This window comes from Bos indicus, chromosome 11, assembly GCF_029378745.1.
Source record: "Bos indicus isolate NIAB-ARS_2022 breed Sahiwal x Tharparkar chromosome 11, NIAB-ARS_B.indTharparkar_mat_pri_1.0, whole genome shotgun sequence".
NCBI lineage: Eukaryota > Metazoa > Chordata > Mammalia > Artiodactyla > Bovidae > Bos > Bos indicus.
Window position 1 is genome coordinate 62,311,996 of NC_091770.1, and position 25,409 is coordinate 62,337,404.

General features: G+C 38.1%; 1 protein-coding gene across 3 annotated transcripts in view; it reads right to left on the minus strand.

Annotated features, from left to right (window-relative positions):
• The window catches only part of PELI1 (pellino E3 ubiquitin protein ligase 1), a 56,311-nt gene that overhangs the window by 15,650 nt on the left and 15,252 nt on the right, over positions 1–25,409 (minus strand). Inside the window, exon 1 of one of the 3 annotated variants that reach the window (XM_070798874.1) lies at positions 3,663–3,865. The exons of the other annotated variants lie outside the window; for them this stretch is intronic. The gene's annotated coding sequence lies outside the window, so the exon portion shown is untranslated. Of the gene's footprint in view, positions 1–3,662; positions 3,866–25,409 lie in introns of those variants that run through there. 3 annotated transcript variants of the gene reach the window in all.

Below are 25,409 nucleotides of genomic sequence, written 5' to 3' on the forward strand. Positions count from 1 at the left end.
AGCTAGGGGCCTTGGGGCCCATGGAACGACTTCGTGGCAAGTTCTTTGGGTTTTCTTTTTGCCTAATATCAATATATCCCAGATCTGAAGCTCAAGAATCTAGCAACCTGGAAATGCCAACTGGCAGAGAGAAAAACAAACACCTGACAAAATGCTGCTCTCTCTGGTCAAAAGAACAAGAAAACGCAGCCTTAGCAAGACAGAAAACTTGTGACAATAACTGCTGCACTGCAGCCAGCACCACAGAAAACACTGTGACCCCACCATCGCACTCACCAGCAGGAGCTGAGCGGTGAGCCCGGACATCCACCTCAGGAGGCCATGAGGCGGCCTGACCTCCCTCTGGGCTACCCATGCCAGAGGCAGTGTCAGAACAGGCCAAGTGGAGAGCCGGCACAACCACCCTGTTGGCTGGCAACATGCCCCCTCCTCTGCCCAAGTGGTGTCAGTGGACAGCACAGGGAGCCTAGGGTTCCATTCCAGTTCAGCAGGATCTTCTTCCCTCAGGGGTCAATGGAGGCCAAGCAGGGAACCTGGACTTCCATGTCCACCTAGTAGCAGTAAGAAGGCTCCCCGTACTCCCCTGACAGAGCAATGTGAGGAAAAGTCAGTGAAAATAGAAGGTCTGGATGATATTCAGAGTGTCCAAACGTACAACGAAAATGTCCAGCTTTCAAAAGAAAGCCACTTACTATATAAAGTACAAGACAGAATTAAAACAATGCAAAAAGATAATCAACAGGTGCCAGAAGTTTAGATGACAGAGACGTGAGAATTATCTAACAAAGATTTTAAATCAGTCATGATAAAAAATTTCAGTAATCAACTACAAACAAATTTGCGGCAAAGAGACAAACAAAAAATAGTCTCCACAAAGAAAGAGAAGATATGTAAAGTTCACTGGATGGGCTCAACCCAGAATGGAAGGTATGTAGGAAAGGAATGAGCTGGAAGACAGAAAGTACCCAGTCTGAACAACAGACAGGAAATTAGACTGGAAAAATACAGGAAGGAGCCTCATGGACCTGTGGGGCTACAAAACAGCCCATTTAATAACATTAGGATCACTGGAGTTCAGAATGAAAGGAGAAAGAACCGAGCTGAAAAAGCACTCAAACAATGACTGAAATGCAACAAATGTGAAAAGGGGAACAAAACCACAGATTCAGGAAGCTGAACAAACTCCACATAGGATAAAACCAAAGAAATCTATGCCAAGACACATGGTAATTAAACTTCTGACTTAAAGGCAAAGAAATTTTCTTGAAAGTAGCCAGAGAAGAACTAAACCTTACCTACAGGGGGAAAACAATGAATTTCTCACCAGAAACTACACAAGACAGAAGCAAGTGGCCTATTTTTTTCAGGTGCTGAAAGAAAGTAACTATCAACCAGATTCCAGCAAGAATGGAAAGAAAAATTAAGACATTCTCAGATGAGGAAAAATTAATAAGAGAATCTGTCACCAGCAGAGCTACTCTAATAGAATGGCTAGCAGGAATTCACTAAACAGAAAATAAATTTTTTAAAAAATAGTAACTTGGAACACCAGAAAAGAACAAAGAACATGGTAGTAAAATCAAGACTTCTTTTCACACAAACCTGTACATAAATGTTTATAGCAGCTTTATGCATAGTAGCCAAAAACTTGAATTAATCCAGATGTTCTTTACTGAGTGGATGATTAACCTGTGGTACATCCATACTACGGAATAGTTCTCACCAATAAAAAGGAATAAACTACTGGTACATGAAACATCATGGACAAATCTTTAGAGAATTATGCTGAATATAAAAATCTAAGCTCAGAAGGTTACATATATGATTTCTTTTATATAACACCCTTGAAATGACAAAATTACAGAAACAGAAATCAGATAAGTGGCTGCCAAAGGTTAAACTGGGGGTGGGAGCAGGGGGGAAGTGAATGCAACTACAAAAAAGCAACAGGAAGGCACCACAGTGGTGATGGAAATGGGCTATAGCCTTATCAGTGTCAGTATTCTATAAAACCGGAATACTGTGATATTGTGCTACAGTTTTACAACTACAGTTGCAAATAACAAGATCATCTGATCTACACTATGTCGTATATCAATATATGAATGTCTATCCCTTTTACTTCTCCCCTAAAGAAGCATTCCACTTTAAAAAGCTTAGATTTAACCAGGGGTTTTAAATGAACTCTTCTTAGACAATTAACGTACTGCCATCTAAACATGAAAACACTGCTGTGGCACACTTCTGACCAAGAACAGTAAGAATTAAAACTTCAATAACATGAATTAATTAAATTTAAAATTTAAATTAAGTTTTAATAACACTGTCCTGATTCAGATTCCTTTTTAGAGTTACTTTCTATTTTTAGGAAGTGGGGGGTTTTCATTTATAGCAGCAAAACATTTCCTTAAAAAGAACTTATTTAAAGAAGTCAATTTCAACAGTATTAAATAGGATTAGTAAGCACATAGATATGGCAAAAATCTGAAAATGATACATAAATGCCCATATTTGGCTGACACTAGTTTTTAGCATGGCTAACAAGTACTAACCTATGTTATAGTTCTAGTTCTCTTTGAATAAACCAATCTGTTTCCTCATCTCTAAAAATGAAGGGACTAAAGTAAAACGAAGAGAACGTTGGAGGTGAAAATATATGAGAAACCATCTGGTCCTAACATAAAAATTTACAAGTAATGTGCATACAGAACTATAGATTTAGTCCTATTGCCCCTATAGCAAAACAAGAACTAATTCTAGCTTTGACAAGGAATAAGAGCAGGGCTGGCATATACTCACCATTCTATATTTTCTAGAGCCTCTGGCCAAATTAGCCAAGAAAAACAATATGTTCCCAATTATTCTTACTTTGGTTAGATTCCTGAGAGGGTCTAATTTGAGATATTTATCAGATATCAAAATTTCAATCACAGGAACACACTGAAACTTGGTTTCTATTTTTGTATCTAATAATCAAAATCTCTAATAAGATACTTTAGTAGTAATGGTTATTTACGATCTTAAACAAGGCCCAGCAGCTAGATAGTAACTCTTGCATTCACTCTCTGTAGATAATCTGTGTTTTAAAAATCTGAATAATACACAGAATTCTTCGAAATCAATTCCTGAAGTCATAGTCCTGAGAACACGACACGCGTATGTATGGAAGTGTATTCTAACACCTCAATCACAGACAGCACCTGGTGGTGTTCAGTTACGTTAGCTGGTCTGACCCCATATATTCAGTCCCATCCCAAAGTGACCCAGCAAAAAGAATAAGAAATAGCACCATTAAGTCTATATGAGACTGGAAAAAATGATAGAGAAAATCTTGCTAAGACAACAAGACTGTTTCCTATAATATCTATTACTTCGAAGTCTGCTTGATCTGTGAAAATTAAGCATGCTGTTCTCATCAGCGGAGACCTTCCCAAGTTGAACAAATTTTAAAAGAAATACATTCTGGAACGCTATTTGTGTGTGTGGGGGGAGGGCAGGAAAAGATGAATAATTCGCCATAAAATACGTTTCTTAAGAGTCTCATTAATTTGACTGATACAACTTCTAATCATTTGTTCTTTAAAGGCCAGTGAAATACAACTGTTTTCTTATCAAGTGTTTGCAAAGGAAAAGACTTTCTAATATGTAATCGTCAGTTTTACCTTAAGGAGGAAAACTGGGGAACCAATCTCGGTCCAAATTGCTCCTTTAACATAACATTTTTCTTTTTCACACTGCACACAGCCTTTTTGCTTTCTACCTACTAAACACAAGTACGAAATTCCTGTCCTGAAAAATAAAAAGAAGCAAACACTAAGGGAGGGACAAAACAGACCTTAGGAATGTGTTTACATAATCTTTTGAACACTCCTATTTTGGTGGGCAAGAGAGTAGGCATAAGGGATGCTGGGTGGAGGCGGGGGGGTGGGGGGGGGAGGAAAATGTTTTAAAATATGAAAATGTTATAATTTTTTTATGGTGAAAAATATAATGTGGATTGCATATGTTATCTCTGATGAAACAGAATTCCATCTCCACCAGCGTTCCCCTGTGGTTGATTTCAAAAGGATGATTCAAACAAAAGGAACTCTTTTCTTACGCTTGTGGTGGAGCCATTTTGTGAAAACAAATTAGCTGATGATTGGAGGGTGGTAAACTTGCAGCAGTTTCTTGCTAAGAGTGCAAAGTTAATCATCATCTTCCTTCTTTCACCATCAGCAGGATTAATAAGCAGCATTTTTCCATAAATGGAGAAAGGAGATAGGCAAAATAATGGTGTCAGCTGTAGGAGGATGAGGTTACTACTTTTCTTTCTGTTGGTGTCTTTTGGCTTCTCAGTAGAGCACTCAAAGAAGTGAAGGCCATGCTCCCCTTCTCAAGATACAGGGCACTTCTGGACAAACTCCCAGCCTTGCTTTTTAGGGTGGCCAAATGATATGCTGATAGTCTATCAGCTACAGTGATAACATAGTTTCATCCTGATGGGAAAGCAACTAACATCTTTCCCACAGATAGTGACTGTTCCCCTAAATTCGGGTTTCTCAACCCTGGCACTACTGACATTTTGACATGGGGAGTGGAGGGGGGAGATGGCCTGCACATTGTCAGAGGTTCAGCAGCACCCCTGAGAATGTCTCACCTTCCCACACTCCATCCCCCAACTTCCTTCCCACCCTTCGCCCTCAGAACCACTGAGAACAAACTGGAGATAACAATTTTTTTTAGGAGGAATTTCCCCTATTTTTGTCAAAGTACTTAGTACACAGTAAGGTATTTAATAAACATTTGCTTACTACCATAATCATACTGATGTCTTAAAATTTTTTTATTTTATTCGGCCACACCTCACAGCACGCAGGATCTTAGTCCCCTGACCAGGGATCAAACCCATGTCTCCTGCATTGGGAGTATGAGTCTTAACCACTGGTCTTAAGCCTTGTGTTAGGGAGAGCAATGGCTTTGAAGCTGCCGTTTCAGTATTTCATTAGACTTGATAAGAGTGGCTGGAATGAGAATGGGAGAACTATCATCTTATCTTGATGGTGATTAATTATTAATATTTCTGTGCATTAAAATATTTTAATATTTAGCAATCTCTCTCAACCTTCCTTCTTGCTTGAAGGAAAGAAACTGGAGTTGGGGTGGCCAAAGAAGTAGCTATAAGGCCAGTGCTTGGTAGCCTGACATTTTGTTGTTGCTTAGTCGCTCAGTTGTGTCTGACTCTGCAACCCCATGGACTGCAGCCTGCCAGGCTCCTCTGTCCATGGGATTTCCCAGGTAAGAATACTGGAGTGGGTTGCCATTTCCTTCTCCAGGGGATCTTCTCAACCCAAGAATCAAACCCATACCTCCTGCATTGGCAGATGGATTCTTTACCACTAAACCACCAGGGAAGCCCAGCCTGAGGTTTAGAGAAAGGCTAATCTGTGGAGGCCAGATAAGGAAATATCTTCTTGACCTAGGGGACCCAAACTCAGAGAAACTAAAAGCAGGCTTTGAAAAGCATAGGGGAATGCTTTTAAATCAAAAGGCATATCAATATCAATTGGAATCAAACTTAGATTAAGGTCTATCTTGCACTTGCAAAGAAAGTTAATCAGCAAAGTGCTTTCTCACAGGATTAGGTTATTTGACCCTCACAACAGCCCTGTGAATTAGAGATGTCTTATTAACTCCATTTTCCAGACAGGGAACAGAAGTTGTCAGTCAGAAAGGTCAGTGACTGGTTTAAGGCCAAACAGGTAATATGTGACAGAGCTAGAACTGAAACCTACATATGAAACAAACACACATTAACTAATCTAATTTCTATCACAACTGTATCAAGTATAGTAATTTATCTCCACTTGATAAATGAGAAGACTGATGCTCCTAGAAGTTAAGCAGTAGTTCAGGTTTTTTGATACCACTGATCACACCCCAAACAAGGCTGGGTAGGGTTGATTCCTAAATATTAATAAGAGTAAGAGGCCATCAGGGGGCCATTTAGGAAAAGAGACTGTAAAGTAAAATAAACTCTAGACAAGTTACACTCCAGCAGAGACTAATAGCAACTATGCAATTATGACTAGGGCTTTTGGACATTATTTGAAATTCTGTCACTTCCTCAAAGCTCACTGTATTTGTCAACCCTGTTGCCTGGTAGTGACCAACAATAAAAACATCAGTAAATAAAGTGGACTTTGCTTTTTTAAAAAAATGAGGAGGGGAGAAAGAAATCAAAGGGGAAAAGCATGGTATTACACTAAGACAAATTCCTGGCACCATGAGGAAGAAAAACACATATATAAGAAGAGAGCCCAGGCAGCATAGGGGCAGGTTTCATGCACTCCCAGAAAAGTGACAGCCAAGAGAAAACTGCAGGGCAGTATTCCTGACGGGGGTGGGGGTTTAAATACAACCTGTCCACCCCGCCCCAAAATGATCACTTAACTCCCCACGCCTAGAAAATGTATTGTAAAGGACACAACTAAGGGCTCTTTTTTTTTTTTTAATTGTGTCTGCCCATGCTCGGCCTGTATTCAACTCTTTCAGCTTACCAAAGTGCCTAAAATGATAATACGCTTCTCAGGAAAGCAAGACCAGAAATTCCCCTAGATTTCACCACTAAAGTCTTGAAGAAAATTTTGCAGAACGCAGCAAATTCAGTGGGATTAGATAGCAATTCAGAACAAAAAACAACTGATACAATTATACTCATTGTAAACGCTATAGTTTCTTCAAGTCAGCAGGCAACCCGTGCCTCTGCTACCCTTTTTTCTTAGTGTCCAACACTTTCCGGGTTCTGTGCCAAGCACTGTTCTAAATACTTTACATAAAACAACTGATTTAATCCCAGAACAACCTTGTGAGGTTCAACAGATAAGAAAGCCAAGGTTACAATTCAAACTCAAACCAGTACTCTGGATCAGCTGAAACAACTGAGTTTAAAATGAAAAGTAAGTGGGGGGTGGGGAGGAGAAAACTGCACTGGGAAACTAAACAAGCAAGAAAACCCTCCAACTCTTCCCACTATAATGTATCTAATAGTGAGAGTTTATATAAATGCTACTGCTCTAATACAGGACAAACTTCTATAATATTGACCAACCATCTGAAGTTTCTAGTAATTCAATCATTTTAAAGCTGAGTTCAAAAGTCCCTTGGATAAAATTTAAACTTGAAAAGAAAATGAATGAATGGATTTTTCTCAATCACTTTAAATCTATACCATCCTATGAAATTAAAAAATGGAATATGGAGTCCATGTTCCACAAAAAGTATTGTGTAATGATTGTTTTGGACAGTTAGATTGCTCCCAGAAATAGAATAACCTCGGTTTTCTCTAGTCCTTGTTTTTATTAAAACACTGACCAAATTACACGCATTTTAAAAAGGCCAATAACAGTCTCAAGTATCTCCTCCAAGATACTTATTGATTATGAAGTGGAAAACAGTAACTTACAGTGGGCGAAACCTGGCAGACACCAGCTTAACTAACTGATCAAGGTTAACATCTGCAATAAAATGTTTCAATATCGTGTATTCCCTGATTATGATGTATGAAAGCCACATCACTTTTGTGCTATGTTGCCAGAAAATGTGTGACCTCGATCTAATCAGGAGAACATATCAGACCAACCCAAACTGACAGTCTACAAAATAACTCTCAGCACTCAAAGTGCTAAGATCATGAAAGACAAGGAAAGGTTGAGAAACTCCCAGGTTGGAGATGAAGGAGATGAAGCAACTACACAGGATCAGGAATTGGATCCTGGAACAGAAAAAGGACAGTGGAAAACTGAAATTTGAATATGGCCTATAGTTTAGTGAATAGTGATATATTATTAATGTCAGTTTCCTGGTCTTGATAAATATACTCTGGTTATACAGATTGCTAACATTGTAAAAGACCCTGATGCTGGGAGGGATTGGGGGCAGGAGGAGAAGGGGGCGACAGAGGATGAGATGGCTGGATGGCATCACCGACTTGATGGACGTGAGTTTAAATGAACTCCAGGAGTTGGCGATGGACAGGGAGGCCTGACGTGCTGTGATTTATGGGGTCACAGAGAGTCAGACACAACTGAGCAACTGAACTGAACATTAGAGGAAATAAAGGGTATATGTAAACTAACTGAATTATTTTTCCGATTTTTCTCGAAGGCTAGATTTCAAAATAAAAAGTAAAAAAAGAGAAGACAATAAAAATGGAAAACAAAATTTAATAAAAATTTTAAAACAAAAACTTTAATATAGAAATGAATTCAAGATTTAAAGTTTGCTTCCTTCCAGCCCTCTCACAACCTAAACGTGTTAAGAGTGTCACTTACGCTGGGCCTGTCAAGTCACAGCGTCCGGTCTCCTGTCCTGTCTCTGATGTGAAGCTGCCCCATTCACAGCCTCTTTAGTGAGGAAAGTTGTTACTACCAAGTGTGGCCATTCATTGGACTGAGTGATAATAACTGCACGTTAGTGATGTATCCACACACTGATCTAAATTTGGCAGAATCATGCTTCATGGTTTTTTTTTTTTTCAAAGTTATGACATAAGAGCAACTTTACTACTGAATGCTCTAGGAGGTTTCATTAGAAAACACTCTGTATATGGAATTATATCATAGCTTTTGATTTAACGCTATACTATACAATGACCTTAAACAGGATTTTAGTTTGAGTTCTGAAGAGTTTATAAAAGGGAATAGAAAGAAGGATGGGAGAAAGAAGAGTTAGGAAGCAGCAGCCCTGGGTGATTTTTGACACATTTCATTTAGAATAAAATCCTGAAAAGCCAGAAAGTCAAATACTTTCCTAAATTATTAATTAATTATTTCATTGTGGATACTATTCTCTTCCAACAAGAGGAGGCACTTGCAAAGGACTAAGCTATGACAGGGTTCTCTAAGGCCAGCCCTAAGAACTCTGGCCCTTGATAGTCATGAGGGCTGGACCCAGGGTCTTTCATGAATTCTCAAAACTACAAACCAGTCCTATAACACACAATTCCCCAAAATGGGGACAACATTTTCCTCACCGCATAGGATTTGTCACCGGATCTAAATGAGAACAAAGCCGCACTGGGATTTGTTCTGTTGGGCCATCTCCTTGATTCACTCAAGTCACAGAATTTTGTCACAGAATTTTGAGTCTCTTAAAATTATTCACACTGTGAGAGTTAAACCAGCAATTTTCAAGGTCTTAATGTAATGTTAAAAAAAAAAAATCAAGTATTTGTAAAATGTATTCAGTTAGGCTAGATAATACTTGGTAATCTAAATAATATATCTAATAATATAAAGTTAGTCTTGATAATACTTAATTTAAGGTAATGCTGCCTTATCACTTAATATTTGTTTTCTGAGATGCATCTTTATTTCTCAGTGTCTAAACATGTTTATGGTCTGCTCTTTGTGGATAACTCTGATACCATATATAAAGTTCTAGTTTTCTACTGCTCATAACACATAACAGGCCCTGAAATTAAAAATCTCAAAGATCATAAACATTTGTTTAGATACTGAGAAATAAAGATGCATCTCTGAGAAAACAAATATTAAGTGATAAGGCAGCATTACCATAAATTATTATCAAGGCCAACTTTATATTATTAGTTTTAAGGTTGAATGCTATATAAATGTTTTGCTTCTCAGTAGTGGAAAAAACTACATCTAAATCAAATTAGATTTAGTGTATGTACTTCCTGCTTTTGATGCTTTCGAATTACGGTGCTGGAGAAGACTTCTGAGAATCCTTTGGACAACAAGCAGACCAAACCAGTCAATCCTAAAGGAAAATCAACCCTGAATATTCATTGGAGGACTGATGCTGAAGCTGAAGCTCCAGTGCTTTGGCCACCTGTTGTGAAGAGCTGACACACTGGAAAATACTCTGATGCTGGGAAAGACTGAGGGCAGAAGAAGGGCCTGACAGGGGAGAAAATGGTTGGATGGCATCACTAACTCAATGGACATAAGAGTTTGAGCAAACTCTGGGAGATAGTCAAGGACAGGGAAGCCTGGAGTGTTGCAGTCCATGGGGTCGCAAAGAGCAGGACAAAACCTAGTGAATGAACAACAACAATTTCCTGCTCTTACAGGGAGTTGACTTTAACTCTTTTATAGTTTCACAATTTCATTATAGCTCTATTAAAAAGGAATGGGAAAATAAAATGTGGTTGAAAATTCAAATAACAACTAAATCTCCAATATTTCTTCTAACAGTAAAGTCAGCTACCCACAGAGAGAAGTCATTATTAAAAGATGATGACTATTATAATCTCACTAATGAACAAAAATTTCATCTTATGATTTCTCTGTGGTTCATGAAAAGTTCTCAAAAGTAACAGCATCTGATCTTTCTTTGACCAAACCATGTTTTCCCCATAAATTTTTATAGCAGTAATTTAGAGACACTGTGTGTGGGAGGCTAAGAACATCTATTTTTTAGCACAATGAATATTTTAAATAACCCAGTATGGTGTTCCTAATTCTTTTCATTAGAAAAATAATACATACATGTAGCTGGGATATTTCTACAAATTTCCTCTTTCCACTCTGATTACCCAAGTAGGTAACTTATTAAGATCAATTTTTCTTCCTAATCTGCAACTTTTTTTCTTGTCTTCTGCTGTACACATACCCAAGAGAGTGTATACTCCCCTCTCACAGATTAGAAAATCTGATAAAAAACGCACACACACTACTAGGCAGCATGTTGGTATTCTAGCAAACATTCAGTTTTTAACAAAATTAAAAAAAGAAAATCTTAGTTATACCTTTTCTTTAAAAGAAAATAAAATGCTTCAGAAACGAACACTGCTGGGAACTTAAAACTGTTCATTTTTTAGCAGGAGCCTCACCCCCTCTTAATCAGTCAGCAGATCTAGAATTATTAAATCTCTTCCTACCACATTATAGAACAATAACAAAGCATTCAGGTAGAAACATTATCTAAAATTCTTATAAAGCAAAACTCTCAATATTTTAAAAAATCCTATAAATTTCCCCTGCTGCTCCTGCTAAGTCACTTCAGTCGTGTCCGACTCTGTGCGACCCCACGGACTGCAGCCCACCAGGCTCCTTCATCCATGGGATTCTCCAGGCAAGAGTACTGGAGTGGGTTGCCATTGCCTTCTCCGAAATTTCCCCTACCTTGTAAAAATGTTTAAATAGTAAATTGTAGTTATCTCAAAGGCCTAATCTCTTTGAGAGGACCTCGGGAGACTTACGGTGAAAAAGCTAAATTCTGGATAAGCATTAAACAGCTAACCAAAGTACAATGACAGCACCATCATTCTGGCTACCAAACCCTTCATAGAGCAATGTAATTCTCAAATTTAATAGTTCAAAAGAAAACAATGAACAACACTGAATTCCAAAGTATGTTAAAAACTAAATACTGTAGCTTCAAAGAAAAAAACTAAATACTGTAGCCCGGATTGGAAAAACACTGCAAATGAAGAATTTTTAGTTTTCTGCTGACCAAGAGTCAACAGGTAGTCAATCTCTGTAGTTATTTCTCTAAGAGTAATGAGAGGTTAAAATTAATAGCATAAACCTCCCTAAAAACACAAAATTCTTGGAGCCTGAGATTTATTCAACCTTGTTCCCAAGAGGGAAGAAAATATAATTTATACATATTTCTAAAATCAAATGTGAAAAAATTAAGTACAAACCATCTGATGATTCCAATCATTCATTTTGCAACTCTACCTTTAATCTGAGGCACTGACAATGTGACACTTACAATTACGCCGTAGAACATCTAAGTCTTTCTTCCTTTGCTATCACCACAAGCTAGATAAACAACCTTCTCACCAGATGATAAAATCCAGATAGTACTAAAGCATCCTCCAGTTACCCTTGGAATCACAGACATAAAAGCAGTCTGTTCAGTGTTCTTTCGCTTAAGCACCTCATAATGTGTGTGGGTGGCCCTGTGTTAGGGAAAACAGGTAAACATTATGTAATTCTAGATTCTATTGGCTGAGTTGAGAATTCACTTCTCCCCTCTCCTCCCTAAGGAAGTCTGTATCCCCAAAGAGAAGAAACGGAAGTGGAGGAAAGCACTCAACAATTTTTAACACAGACTGAATTTCAAGTTATGGAACACGGTACTTCAAAAGGGAGCGTTCTATTTTTTAAAAGGCTGACTGAATTGACTACCTAAAGGCTCTCTAAAAACGTTGGAAACACAAAATTCTCAACTATCTTTTCATAATAAAGTAATAGCCTATTTTAACAGATTTAGTATAATACTTAATCTGTTAAGAAATACTCTACTTAAAAAAACAGAAGAATCAGCTTGAGGGTCCGGAAGGAGCCTTTGATGAGGATGAGAGCCTCTTGGCGGGAGCCGTACAATGGAGTGCCATTGATATTCACCAGCTCATCACCAGTCCTCATCTTCTGGGACAAGGCTGCCTTGCCTCCATCTTCGATCTTAGACACCGTGAGCGGTTCGCAATGTTCCAGACCCCCCTTAAGGGTGAAGCCCCAGGGCGCCCCCCCTTGCAGCTGCACAGGGACGTACTGGAAGGACCCAGGCCGGTTTTGGACTCTGTGGGAGAAGGCGAGGGTGGGATGATGTGAGAAAATATCATTGAAACATGAATATTATCATATGTGAAACAGATCACCAGTCCAGGTTCGAGGGATGAGACAGGGTGCTTGGGGCTGGTGCACTGGGATGACCCGGAGGGAAGGGATCAGAAGGGAGGTGGGAGGTCATTTAGGATGGGGAACACATGTACACCCATGGGTGATTCATGTCATTGTATGGCAAAACCACTATAATATTGTAAAGTATTTGGCCTCTAATTAAAATAAATTAATTAAAATTAAAAAAAAAAAAAAAAACAGAAGAATCAATACCATTCATATGCAAAGAAAGATGGCTGTTTTAGAACTATCCAACAAAGCAGATTTTTTTGGTTTTGTTACAAAAAACTACATTATCCCAGGCATAAGAACAGGTGAGCATTCAATCACATTTCCAATTGATCATGCATATTTCCAGATTTATACTTTAAAAATAGATTCACTGGGTGCTCATGAACATGGAGATATGATACCAGTACTCAGAGCGAGTTGGGGCTGGCACCTTACTTACTGACTTGAGCAGCTTTTAGATCCTACTTGTAAGCTTTATTTGAAGAGTTACTGCCTGCTTGTCCAAATTTCCCTGCATCTTTTCTTAAGAAATGTGTTTTCTTATGTTGAAGGGTTATACATGGATCCTGTTATTCCTCTACACAGCCAAAAATAAACCTGCTCTGTGCTTAATTACATTTCAGGTTTTTTTTTTTTTAAGCATGCTAAATTAAGTTACAAGAGCAAATTCTGGTCCATACCTGTTCAATAAGCTGCACATGCAAACTATCTATACTCTCACCCATTAAATTGTTGTTCAGCTTGAGTCTAGGGAGCAAATGCTCTTATAGAAAAATATTTGGTAGCCCTAATATCTACCAAATAATAGATACCCTAGTATCTACCAAATAGTAGTAAATTAGTATATCTAATATCTACCTAATATCTACCATCTACCTAATATCTACCAAATAATATGTTGGCACAAAATGAACTCTCTTCTAGCTTATAGCTACAAGTCTACTTCTGTTGCTACCCAGCATTCCATAACTGTGTCATATCCCCTGCAGCTATTCTTGAGCAAATCTGCATAATGTTTCTTTTGCTCATTATGCTGGCAGCAGGCCCACTTAGGTTACTGTGAACGTAAATCTGCTCAGGTAGTCTGCTTTTGTCTAATGTAGATACGTGCTCAGTCCAGGAAACCTATCTGTCAAAGTAATCTGGGCATACTCTAACATTTTGCTGTTTGGTGACCCTGCCACGTCATGTGATTCCAGGCTGATGAAAGTGCTCAAGAAGCCGGACATGACCGGTCCAATACTCATACTAAACAGAATGTAGTTGTGACTGACTATGCCTTAAACTTGATGCAACAACAAAACTTGAGGATCTGCCATTCTTCAGACCAGTATACTGACTCTCTTATTAACTTGGGGAGTGTATTTCTTGCTCACCTCCTAAGGCAATCAAATACATCAATAGCTCATACACTGTCATCATGACTTATCTTATAATGATTAAAAACAGACCATCAGGAGTATAAAAATTCCTTACGTATTTCAAGCTCTGTGTTTATACCAAATAATCTGAAGGGATATATTTTTCTTAAAGAGCTCCAAGAAAACACTGAAGACAAAACCTCCTATTTATTGAGAATGATGAGCAATTTTAAAATGGGACAAAGACCCATATTCATAAGGGAAAAGGGCTAGAATTAAATTTTTAAGCTTTTCTTTCCCAATCTGAATTGACTAGTTACTTGGGTTTGCTTTTTTTTCTTTTTAAGAACTTTTTTTGCTTTTCACATGTGGTTTATTTTTTATTTACAATGATGTCTGATTCAGTAATATCTCGTTGTTTGTTGTTTAGTTGCTAAGTCGTGTCTGACTCCTGCAACCCCATGGACTGTAGGCCTGCCAGGCTCCTGTGTCCATGGGATTTTCCAGGCAAGAATACTGGAGTGGGTTGCCATTTCCTTCTGCAGGGGATCTTCCTGACCCAGGGACTGAATTCGCATCTCCTCATTGCAGGCAGATTCTTTCATTATTGAACCACTGGGGAAGCCCAGTCAAATACAAAAACAAAACATTAAGTAGTTTTGCTAACTGGTAGGAATCAAAGTTACCAAACTCTGGCAAATGGACCTTAACCTCAATAACCTTTCCCCACCCTTCTTCCGAATCTGCCTTGGCTTGCAGGTGTCAAACTTCCTTGTCTTCACCTATAATATCTGAACTTCTGGGACTTATCTCAGTTGGGCTGGGTTGGTTTTTTTTTTTTTTTGAGACCAATGATAAACTTTCAGTACCCTGAAAACTTAAAAATCAATCCAAAAGAAAAATAAACAAAGTGCACTTACCTCACAACATCTATGCCTTTTCAGATGTTTCTTATGTCTTATTTTTCTTATCTGTTGTTGTTTAGGTTTTTATTTCACCTTTGAACACGACTTCCCTCTGAGAGCCTGTTGATCCTCTAATGGTCTCTGAAGACTTCTGAGGATGCAGTCAAGGACTCTTTCCTCCTAGGTCCTTTACCTCTAGCCACACCCACAGCAAGTGCGTAAACTATTTCATCCTTTAGTTCCACCTCACTGGTGACACATATGTCCTGTTCCTCTAACCCATAAGGCAAATTCACATAGATGGCCTTGGCTAGTCCAGTAAGCTTTTACCGAATATCTACATGTGCCCAGGTTTTTACTTGCCGAATGCACCTAACTCTAATCCTTTTGAAGAAAAGGTATTTGAGGTCTAAGATTTTTCAACAAGGCATAATTCTTCATTGTTAGGGACAAGAAGAAGAAGACAATAACAAAAATATCACTGGTATTACTGTATCATATAACCACACTGTAAAGCTGGAAAGAACCTTAAAGAATATCCTATCAGCTTATTCAATTTTCAATTCCCTCATTTTACAGATGAGAAAAATCTGTATCTAGAGAGGGTAAAGTATTTGATTAAGTCACAGTACTGGGAAATAGATGGGAAAACAGTGGAAACAGTGTCAGACTTTATTTTGGGGGGCTCCCAAATCACTACAGATGGTGACTGCAAGCCATGAGATTAAAAGACGCTTACTCCTTGGAAGGAAAGTTATGACCAACCTAGATAGCATATTCGAAAGCAGAGACATTACTTTGCCAACAAAGGTCCGTCTAGTCAAGGCTATGGTTTTTCCAGTAGTCATGTATGGATGTGAGAGTTGGACTGTGAAGAAAGCTGAGCACCGAAGAATTGATGCTTCTGAACTGTGGTGTTGGAGAAGACCCTTGAGAGTTCCTTGGACTGCAAGGAGATCCAACCAGTCCATTCTAAAGGAGATCAGTCCTGGGTGTTCTTTGGAAGGAATGACACTAAAGCTGAAACTCCAGTACTTTGGCCACCTCATGCGAAGAGTTGACTCACTGGAAAAGACTCTGATGCTGGGAGGGATTGGGGGCAGGAGGAGAAGGTGACGACAGAGGATGAGATGGCTGGATGGCATGACTGACTCGATGGACATGAGTCTGGGTGAACTCCTGGACTTGGTGATGGACAGGGAGGCCTGGCGTGCTGCGATTCATGGGGTTGCAAAGAGTCAGACACGACTGAGGGACTGAACTGAACTGAACTAAGTAGTGGAGCCAGTTAATAGATCTTTTCACTTCTACTAGGTTGTTTCATTAGTTTTGGAGGCAATACCACAATACTAAAGAAAAGAGCAGTCAGCTAGCTGACAAGTGACTCATACCCTGTACCATAGTATTATCTATCATGTGAGATGGCAAAATATTGACCTTTAGCTCTATTCTTGTCTGTGTACTGTTACTTTATACCATAAAGAAAAGCTGAAAATTAGACAAATAAAAGTTTGATGATATGTGTACCATGGAGATTTCTTAAAAAACATATAAATGATCAATAATTATACATACAAAAATGCTCAATATCAACAGCCATTCAGTCAGTTCAGTCGCTCAGTCGTGTCCGACTCTTTGCGACCCCATGAATCGCAGCATGCCAGGCCTCCCTGTCCATCACCAACTCCCGGAGTTCACTCAGACTCACGTCCATCGAGTCAGTGATGCCATCCAGCCATCTCATCCTCTGTCGTCCCCTTCTCCTCCTGTCCCCAATCCCTCCCAGCATCAGAGTCTTTTCCAATGAGTCAACTCTTCACATGAGTGGCCAAAGTACTGGAGTTTCAGCTTCAGCATCATTCCTTCCAAAGAAATCCCAGGGCTGATCTCCTTCAGAATGGACTGGCTGGATCTCCTTGCAGTCCAAGGAACTCTCAAGAGTCTTCTCCAACACCACAGCCATTAGGGAAAGGTAAATCAAAATCTGAATAATGAGACATTTCACACCCACTAGGATGGCTGTAATCAAAAAGAAATATTGTCAAGGATGTGGAAAATTCAAAATTCCCAACCACTGCTGGTATGAAAGTAAAATAGGGCAGTCACTTTGGAAAACAGTTTGTCAGCTCCTTAAAAGATTAAACACAAAGTTACCATTTGACCCAGGAATTCCACTCCTTGTATATATTCAAAAGAAATGAAAACACATATTCAAACAAAGATCTGTGCACAAATGTTCACAGTAGTATTGTCCATAACAGCCAAAAAGTGGAAATAAGCCAGATGTCCATCAACTGACAAATGGATAAATAAAATGTGGCACATCCATACAATTGATTGTTATTTGGCAATAAAAAGGAATAAAATACTGATACATGCCACAACATAGGTTACCTCTGAAAACCCTATGCTAAGTGAAAGAAGCCAACCAGAAAGGATTACATATTATATAATCCCATTTATTTGAAATGTCCAGAGTAGGCAAATCCAGAGATAGAATTATGATTAGTGGTTGCCTAGGGCTGGGATGGGGACGGGGAGAGCGGGGGTTGGGAATGGGAACTTGAGGGGGCAATGGTTAAATGCCATGGGGTTTCTTTTTGAGGTGAAAAAAGTGTTCTAAAATTGTAATAACGGTTATTCAACTCTGTGACTACACTAAAAAACCACTGAAGTATACACTTTACATTTCAAATGCATGGTATATAAATTATATCTCAATTAAACTATTATATTATTAAAGAAACAAAGCATTTCCACATTCAAAAAAAAAATGCCATAGACTCTAGATCACTGGATGCTGGCATGTATGTGGAATTCAAGTACTAATCTTGAACTTACTACTTCTTGAACCAAAGACACTGAGGGAAACAATCATTTGAACATTCTACAAGATATATAGGTTTTCACAAACAGAGCTAAAGACTTTCCCAAACCAATTGCTTTTTGTACAAAAATCACAAAATTCATAGTCAGGCTTGGAATTTTTAATTTTATATCATTTCAATCTACCTTTTATTGTAGACATTTTTGTTTGGTTTTGCTGACATCTTATATCACCTTCAATAAATATGAGTGAAGGGTGTTCCGCTAAGACCAACTCATCAATTCTGATACAAACTGAGTGTCCAAGAATTCAATTCAATTCTGACACTATCCACCTGGAGGAGTTAGTGCAAATTCCACAAGTTAAAGGACTCAGTCCCATAAAAGAGCCCCGTTTCAGCACTTACAATGCCAGCTGCAAATCTCAGGCAACCATTTAATTCTGCCATAAATCGGGGGTTCCCATGACTACCTCTTCATGTTCCCTAACTCACTAGTATGGCTCACGCAACTCAGGAGAAAATTTAACTTACATTTATCAGTTTATTATAAAGGGAAGTGTTATTTAAATATTTTGAGTATTAAATAGTTTATAATCTCATTTGGCTAAATAGCTGAAAACAGAAAACTAAGATCTAGGTTACCAGATGATGGTATCTCTCCACAGCAGGATTATAAAGAGCCACCCTTCTCCCAATCCTCTAGATTCCACTAAATACCTATTAATGATTTCCTCTACTAACAATAGCAATTGTGGGCTTCCCTGCACTTTAATTAGCTTAGATGTTTGAGTAATTTTTAAACTGAGGCCTATGGTCTCCTTACTTTTAATTTTATACATCTGGAATCACATCTAGAGTCCAATAATACAATTACAATCCCAACAAATAGTATTGAGCATTTACTATCATGCCAGAAGCAATAAGAATATTCAAACTAATGCAAAAGGTATGATTCCCTATACCACTACTCATTTACTCACAGTTTGGAGGGGAAAAGGTGTAAATCAATCAGTTCAACCCCAAACAGGTACCATATTAAAGCAAACACTTCAAGGAAAAGTATTACCATGTTGGTGGAAGAGCACCCAGGGAAAGGTTCATAGAAGGAGAGGTACTTGAGTTGGGCCCTGAGAGACAGACTAGATTTTGCTAAGTGGGGAAAAATCATTTCTGGTGGAAGAAACAACGTGCATCAAGATTAAAAACAAAAACAAAAACAAAAAACACCTTTCCTGAGTACTGTGTGCTTAGGAAAGGTTAGGTTCCGAGGAACTGAAAGGTCAAGAAGAGCCTGATACAGCAGGCCTTAAGAGTCTGGGTAAAGAGATTGAACTTTTCTCTGGAGTTAGTCAAAAGTCTTTAAGGAAGGCTTTCAGAAAGGGAAGAAAACAACTTTATGTATTACCTACTATATAGCAGATAAGAACTTTACATGTGTTAAACCCAATCTTTATAACTGTCTATGACAGATGAGGAAATTAGGCTAAATTATGTGCTCATGGTCATTCAGAAACTAAGCGGCAAAAGTTGAGATCTGAATTTAAACATACATCCTACCATTCTATCTGGCAAAATTCAATCAATCAAGCCAGGGCCAAAAGATGTCTGGCCACAATGTCCATGATCAAATTTGATATTATGTCAAATTAATTTTTTAGTCTGCTTATTACTACATTATGGTAAATGGGTTTTTGCCAAATTTGAGTAGACTGATGGGATAGCTTGATCTAAAAATATAGGCTGGAGTAGACACATAAAGGGCTTACCAGGTGGTGCTAGTGGCCAAGAACCTGCCTGCCACTGTACGAGATGTAAGAGACAGAGATGCGGGTCTGATCCCCAGATCAGAAAGATCTCCTGGAGAAAGGAATGCCTACCCACTCCAGTATTCATGCCTAAAGAATCCCATGGACAGAGGAGCCTGGTGGGGCACAGCCCATAGGATCACAGAGAGTCAAACACGACTGAAGCTACTTAGCATGAGACACATCATTTTGGGGATTCCTGAGAAGTCATCTTGAAGAAAGAGTTATCTTTCTAACAGATTAAACTAATTAAGAGATCTGAAGACGAAGAGGGAAATACATGCCAACGCATTATGACGAAATGGATGACACAAGCCATAGAAAGCCCACAAAGACACAAGCCACACTGCGGCTCCTTATTCTAGTTACTGAGTCTCTTCACAGTGTTTTGGTAATTTTTTACTCTTTATTTATGAAAATCTATATTGATGAATACAGAAGGCTGGTGGGCTCCCTGAGCATTTGTGTATGTTACTATTCAATTTCTCCCAGGTGAATGGTCTTCCCTAAGGAAGGGAAAAGACCCTGGGATCACCATACAGGAATGGGTTTGTACCTGTCCTTTTCCTCAGGTCCATGGGTCAAGAACAAACCAGCAATGTGCAAATGTGAGATCATTTGCATACATGTTTCTTGAAGACATATATGTAAATAAGAATCTGTATATAAAGCTGACAGTTATTGGGGTTATAAAGAATCAGACACAACTAAAGTTACTTAGCCAGCATATAAAGCTGAAGGATGCTTATTAAGCTATTTAAAACTAGCCAGGCCAAAACTGATCAAAAAGAATGTCTGATGTTGGATAGGGTTTTCATATTTTTAGGTTACTGAGAACCAGGACAACCTGACTACGGTTGAGTTTATCTATGAGGATGAGGAGCTGGGTGGGGTAAGATTGGAAGGAAGCTCAAGAAATCACTTGTCAGTTACGATCTTTAATATTTGTGCAATAAAATATAAAACCTCAGTTTAAAAAATTCAGTTTCTGCATAAAGAAAAAGTATGACAATTATTACTGATTCCTCTTTATATCTTGACAACAAAGAAAATCTCTTCACACTGTATTTTTTTCAATCATGGATAGATTACCAAGACCAGAAAAAAACATTCTCTTAAAGCATATTGCAAAAGCCCAGGCTGTGACATAACCCTTGCTTATATTTATTAAACAGTAACAACAAAACATGGGAAGACAAAAACACAAAACTCATCCAAGCACAAGCCATTAAGAGCTGGTTTGAAAAGTTTTCAAAGCCCATGATTCTGTATAAACTTGTTGGGAGACTATGTTTTAGTAGATTATGGCCATCACAGCAATGTTTCCTAAACAATGCTAAGTAAGTCAGGTTATTAACACTGCTGAATTGGAAGCAGATGCCTTCTGGAACTTTGTTGTGTTAAAAGTATATTCATAGCTCAGCACCAGGCTGAGCTCCCTGCGCTATACAGCAGCTTCCCCCCAGCTGTCTGTTTTACATGTGGTAATGTAAGGCAATGGCACCCCACTCCAGTACTCTTGCCTGGAGAATCCCATGGACGGAGGAGCCTGGAAGGCTGCAATCCATGGGGTCGCTGAGGGTTGGACACGACTGAGCAACTTCACTTTCACTTTTCACTTTCATGCATTGGAGAAGGAAATGGCAACCCACTCCAGTGTTCTTGCCTGGAGAATCCCAGGGACGGGGGAGCCTGGTGGGCTGCCATCTGTGGGGTCACACAGAGTCGGACACGACTGAAGTGACTCAGTAGTAGTAATGTATGTATTTCAATGCCACTCTCTCAATTTTTCCCACCCTCTCCTTCCCAGCTCAGCCTGGTGCTCAGTGACAACCCAGAGCGGGGAATGGGGTGGGATGTGGGAGGGAGGTTCAAGAGGAAAGGGACATGTGTACACCTATGCTGATTCATGTTGATGTTGGGCAGAAACCAACACAACATTGTAAAGCAATTATCCTCTAATTAAAAATAAGTTTAAAAAACTTAAAACAACATTGAACTCTTTCTTAAAAAAAAAAAGATTTATTTATTTTTAACTGCGCTGAGTCTTCGTTGCTATGGGCTTTCTCTAGTTGCAGAGACTGGGCTACTCCTTGCTGTGGTGCCCAGGCTTCTCATAGTGAGGGCTTCTCTTGCTGCTGAGCACAGGCTTCCGTAGTTGTGGCGCATGGACTTAGCTGCTCTGTGGCACCAGGTGGGATCTTCCCAGATCAGGGATCAAACCTGTGGCCCCTGTCTCCCAACTATCTTTCTTGAACTTTATTTCCCCTCAGATTTTGACTGCAACAATTGCAGTTTTGCTAACCATAGTTCTTTTCCTTGTTGTCAAAGGCATTTTGTACCTGAAACTGGAACTAACCCGGAAAATCAAGGTTGTTGCCTCAGCTAACCATTTGAAAGTCAGAATTTAGCTTCCTTTTTAACTACATTTGTTAGGAATGACCACTAGACAAGAAGAAATCTATTTCTCAAACCAGTTCTCCACCTTAGTTTACTGACTTTTTTCCAACCAGTCATCTCAGATAAAACCAGATTCTTTCCAACCATATCATTTAGAATCCATATTCTATATACATCAGATACCTGAAAAGAAGGAATGCTATTAAACTGAGTTCCCTTTTAAGTAATTTCAGTTCAAGCTAAGACTGTATAGATGAAAAATATCAGTTTTCTTTACATTCAAAAACTGAAAACCTATTTGTATCAAAACTGAGATACAAAGGTGTGTGCCTTATGGTAGGTGGTGGTGGGGAGAGTATTGTTTTAAAGCCCAGCAAAATAATACTGTCTTATATGGATATTTCTAAAACTGCAATTAGTTCAGTTTATGAAGTGCCTACTATGGGTCAGGTACTGTAAGAGAAATTATAGATACAAAGACAATTGAGAAATATTTTAAAGAAGTCCTTAAAATTAGGGAAAACTCCTTTTCCCCCTAGAATTCTTCTGAGATTTCCTACTTTTAACCATTTAATGGTCTTACAAGCAAATAAACCTATACATGATACACTTCTGTGCATTTCAGGCTAGGTGATCAGATTCCAAATGTACTTTTTAAAAGTACTGTATACATTTTAATTGCCACCAACACTTCTTTATCTTTCTTCTCCCAATACAGAGTATCTTTTTATCGGACCTCAAAAATTTCCTAAAATTTTACCTTTTAGTCTTTATCTAAAATTTCCTAAAACTTAACCTTTTCAACCTTTTAACCTAAAATTTATAGGCTGAGTTGAATATGCTATCTATAATGAGTTTTTAAAAAATTCTTAATTTGCTTCTGCTGTTATCTTTGCTTGCCCTCATTATGCTTCCTGCCCTTATTGGAGTTTTATTGTAGAGTATATATATTTAAATTTCCACACATATCTTTGAATTTCATACAGTTCACTATTCTTAAGGAGAAGCTTCACTACTGATATTTTCACATATTAACATTGGTCAAAACATTGAGTTTTATGTACATTAACATGATTATTTGTTGTAATAGAAGTACTGCTCTTTCTCTTAGAAAGCCGTGACACAGACATGAAATTTACTCTTTGGATCTATACATTTGGAGGGCTTTAAGGGTTTCTGGTTTTGTTTTTACCTTAGACCATGCAGCGTTTGGTCTATCACTGTGTTTACTGAGCCAAGTAGCTACAAAGACAAATAGCAAAGCTTCCTATTCATTCCACTAAATCAATTAGGTTATTCACACATTTATTGAACACTCGCCAAAAAGCTCTTTTTTTAGTATCAATAAAAAGTAACCTTATAATAAAGGTTTATTTTGTTTTGGGGGAAAAAAAGGCCAGGGTTCTCAAATTCACTGTTACTTTGCAACTCTTGATTCACTTGCCTTCAATATTGTGTAGGTGGAGGAAGGAAACCAAGACATTCAGAACAAAATGTGAAGTCAAGGGAAATTTTTAGATAGCAAATAAATTGTGAAAATGACTTAAACTTACTGTCAGAACAATCTTTTGTAGAGAAACATAAATGCAGGCACTTTAATATATACCCCTGACATTCAGTGAAAAAAATACTAGGCTCAGAAGACCATAAATTCTGATCTTATTTGTTTAAACTACTCTGGGCTCTTTCTCATATAATTCAATAAACTTCAATTAAAATCATATTCGAACTGGCTTTGTCTAATAGCTCATGAAATATATTATTCCCTTTTTTGTTATTATGAAAATGTTTTTCAGTAAATATTTAGACTATTTACAAATTTTCTAAGACCACTCATTTAATGTCACACTGTACTGTGGAAAATCTACCTTAAATGTACCATCCTATATTTGTGAAATGCACTATTATCTATATAAAAACCAAGTAAATAGATACACTGCTGATTCTATAAGATATAGAATACAGTCTACAACTGCTAATATTGGTGATCCATATAGTCACAGGGATTTCTTTAATAATGACTCTAATGTTAGATTAATTTGTAGCTCAGAGGATAAAGCATCTGCCTGCAATGCAGGAGACCCGTGTTTGATCCCTGGGTTGGGAAGAACCCCTGGAGAAGGAAATGGCAACCCACTCCAGTATTCTTGCCTGGAGAATCCCATGGACAGAGGAGCCTGGCGGGCTACAGTCCACGGGGTCAGAAAGAGTCGGACAAGACTAAGTGATTTCACTTCAAAGCAATGTAAGTACTATTAAGTTTTTTTTAATTGAAGGATAATTGCTTTATAGAATTTTGTTGTTTTCTGTCATGTACTATTAAGTTTTGATTCAAATCATTGATTACCTACAGAGAAACAATGTAATTTTTGTGAGAAATGATTCTCAAATTTTTATTTACACTAGGAAGAGCTATTGTGGTGGCTGAAACAGAAAGGTCCCCAACTGATGTGTCCCAATAAGCTCCATTACTTCAATTTTTAAGTTTTAAATCCTGTGTCTTCTGAATTCACTGTACTTCAAATTCTTTCCAACGTCTTCCAAATATAAAGTGCCATGGCTGTCCCTCTCTCTGTCACATATACCACGTATTTTTGACAAAAATGAAACTGAATATATGACAAATGCTCAGTAAACAGAAACTGTTTTAATGTTTTCACTATTTAGTTGAAAAGAAATTCTGTTAATGGTTCAAGACCCATTTTGATATTCCTTTTCCAATCACGGAATTTTTCCTTATCCCCTGAACTCTTATTCTTATAAAACCTTTTTATTATAGGTATGTATGAGCTTATGCTATCTCCTATTAAAGCTGTAAACTCCCAAGATGAAAACTGTTTTGCTCATTCTGTAGCACTTAATAATAAAGCACAAGATGATGTTAAATATACGTTTACATTAGATCCTTTGGAGTCTTCATTTTATTTTGGTGGATAAAGCATAAATATTTCTATGATGTCAAGAAATTTAAAAGAAAAAACTAACATTTCCTAGAGACTATAGAATATTAAAGCTCTATGGGGATGGATATATTCATTCATATACATATTAATGTAACATAAGAACTAGAAGCAGTATCTAAATGATTGTATTAGAGACTGAAATGTAAATAACATTTACCACTTCATATTTTTGATGTTAAAAAGCAAGAGTAATCCTACAATATCATTTTTTCAGTAAGAATCTAGTTTTCATTTTCAGACTAAAATCAGTCATAGAAATCAGTATGTGATGCCTTTACTAGGGTCCCTTATAACCCCTTACTCCTCCCTCCTCTCTCTAAGGCCCTCAGTGTCCAGGAGAATCTTTGATTTTATAGTTCTTTATGAACTTCTTGGTCCAAGAGCCCAGTCTGCTTAAGGCATTCTTCTTCTTCTTCTGAAGCTGCTCAGTCATGTCCGACTCTTTGCCACCCCGAGGACTGTAGCCCACCAGGCTTCTCCGTCCATGGGATTCTCCA